Here is a 3,204-nt window from a genome sequence, read left to right as displayed (position 1 = left end):
TTACAATGGGGCACTGGAATTCTGCTCTGAGCATAATTTAATCATTGCTAACACTCGTTTAAAGAATCATGTAAGAAGGATGCACACGTGGAAGGGACGTGGAGACATCAAAAAGCTTTAGATTGATCACACTATGATAAGACGGAGATTTAGGAACCAGAATTTAACTGTAATAAACTTCCAGGGGTAGATATTGACTGACCAACATTTTTGGTTGTGAACTATAGATCAAAACTGAAGAAACTGCAAAAAGGTAGGAAATTAAGGAGATTTGACCTGGATATGTTGAAAGAACCAGCGGTTGTTGAGAGTTTGAGGGAGTAATAGGGAACAATCGACAGAAATATTGGAAAGCAGTACAGTAGAAGACGGTTGAGTAGCTTTGAGAGATGAAACATTGAAGACATCAGAGGAACTAATAGGTAAAATGACAAGCCTAGAAGAAATCCTTTGATATCACCGGAGATATTGAATCTAATTGATGAAAGAAAAAAATATAAAATGCAGCAAATGAAGCAGGCAATACAGACGTCTGTAAAATGAGATTGACAAGGGGTGTAGAATGTGCAAGCAAGAATGGCTAGAGAAGGGGAAGGATAGATATCACCATAAGTAAATTAAAGAGGTCTTTTGAAGAAAAGAAAAGCAGCTGTGTGAATATGAAGAGTTCAGATGGAGAAGCAGGACTAAAGCAAATGAAGGAAAGCTCAAAGATGAAAGGAGTATCTAGAGTCGCTGTACAAGGGAAATAAGTTTGAAGGCAATATTGCAGAAAAAGAATAGGACGTAGATGAAGGTAATATGGAAGATGTAGTACTGTGGGAAGATTGTGAGAGAGGACAAGAAGAGAGCTAAGTCGTTCTGTCAGTACTACCCCATCCTGGAGAGCCAGCCATAAGAAAACTCTTCCATCTAGTGCGCAAGGTGAATGAGACAGGTGAAATACCTCAGACTTTGCAACTTGTCTTAGAATGTAGGTTAAGGAAAGATAAACCTAGGTTTACAGCCACTGTAGACTTAGAGAAAGCTTTTAACAATTCAGTCTGGAATAATCTCTTTGAACTTCTGAAGGTAGCAAGAGAGGTTATTTACAACTTGCACAGAAATCAGACCCCATTTATGAGATTCATGGGGCACGAAAGGGGAGCACTGATGGAGTGGGGAGTGATACGGAATTGTAGCATATCCCCACTGTTATTCGATCTGTGCACTGAGTAGCCAAGGAAAACGAAGAAAAATTTGGAGAATCAATTAGAGTTCAGGGAGAAGAAATAAAAACTTCGAGGTTTGCCAAAGACTTTGCACTTCTGAAATTGAAGATCAGTTGAACGGAAAAGACAGCGTCCTGTAAGGGGGCAGAAGATGAGCTCAACAACAGCAAAACAAGGGTAACGAAATTTAATCGAATTAAATCAGGTGTGCTGAGAAAATTAGATTAGGAAACGAGACACTTAAAGTAGCAAATGAGTTCTGCTGTTACGGCCCAAAGCAAACCTAGGTAACAAAGTTTTAAATCTTCACAAGTTCAAAAAAAAAAAAATGGCTCTGAGCACGATGGGACTCAACATCTGAGGTCATCAGTCCCATAGAACTTAGAACTACTTAAACCTAACTAACCTAAGGACATCACACACATCCATGCCCGAGGCAGGATTCGAACCTGTGACCGTAGCAGCAGCGCGGTTCTGGACTGAAGCGCCTAGAACCGCTTGGTCACACCGGCCGGCTTCACAAGTTCGCTTGCTTACTTAAGTAAGGAAGCATCTGGCTGCCATGCAGCGCGCATGGGTTCGATTCCGGCCGGGTCGTAGATTTTTCTCCTCTCGGCGAATGGGTGCCGCGTTGTCCTCATCATTTCGTTCTCATCAACACGCAAGTCGCCCTATGTGACTCAACTGAAAAGACTTGCAACTCGGCGGCCGAACTTCTCCAGATAGACACTCCCAGCCACCGTACGGTCACTTCATTTTTCGGCCGCGAAAATATGTAATCGAGGCAGTTTATCTGAGATAGTAATATTTTTTTCTTACAAATTTTACATCCGTTGATTTTTCGTAAATTTACAAGATTTGTACAAAAAATTCCGGAACGTTCGTAATTTCGCGCCAGTGGTTTCTTGGAGCGAAATCCAATTGGCATCTCTGCAGACGCCTGTGTTTAAAGTGTAACTGCTGGAAGTTTCATTGTTATAAGTCATTTAATTATTGTTCAGTGCTGTATTGAATGGTACGTTGCGTTGCACAGTTTGCGAATTTCGAGATGGCAGAGCTAGAGAAGAAACGCGTCTGCATTAAAGTTGGCGTGAAACTCAAGAAACCCTTTACAGAGACACACTAAAGGATACAGGAAGCCTGATGTGTGCTTAAGCCGTAGTCGGTGTTACGAACGGTTCACGCGGTTTAAAATTTGCCGGAGTAAGTTAAAGATGACCCTCGTCCAGGACGCCCTTCGACTCCAACCGACGACGCTCATGTCAGGAACGTCAACGAAACTGTGGGTGCCAGTCGAAGACTGATTGTCCGAGACGTTGCAGAAGAATGTAACATTGCAGTTGGATCATGTCGCGAAATACTGACGCAGCAACTTGGAATGCATAATTGAAATGTGTTTTCTTATAGGACAACTATCCAAGGAGTTCCACCCAATAATATCCAAACAGCAGACTCTGTACACAATTTATTAAATTGCCAATACTAAACTCTTTTAAATAACAACAAATTCATATAACTTACAAAACTTAACAAATGGTTAAAGAGTGAGCTTTCAAACCAATAACGGCTGCTTGCCACCATAAAATCAAGAACCTTTTACAATAGTGCTTTTAGAGTTTATCCGAAAGACAAAATCCAATAATAAGTTAACTTGGCAATACAATTTAAAATGGTTTATATAAAAAACATTGAGAAAGATAATGGTACTTGGCACCATAAGATGAAAGAAGCGCAACACACAACCAATAAATATAATAACAAAATAACAATTTGATACAACCAAAGGGCGAGGGCAACTCCCAACGCAATCACAGACGAGCGAGCTCTCAACACTTCGGAGCCTTCCCACTAGAAACGGTCACCGAAATAAACCGCTGAGAGCTCCCCGACATGCCTCCCACAACTGCCCATCACTTACGCAGCTCGGTTATGTTCTGTAACACACGATAGATAAAATTCAAAAATACAGTATAACATCTCGACAGCACATGAT

The sequence above is a fragment of the Schistocerca americana genome, chromosome 9 (genome assembly GCF_021461395.2).
Source record: "Schistocerca americana isolate TAMUIC-IGC-003095 chromosome 9, iqSchAmer2.1, whole genome shotgun sequence".
Classification (NCBI taxonomy): domain Eukaryota; kingdom Metazoa; phylum Arthropoda; class Insecta; order Orthoptera; family Acrididae; genus Schistocerca; species Schistocerca americana.
This window is presented reverse-complemented; position numbering follows the sequence as displayed.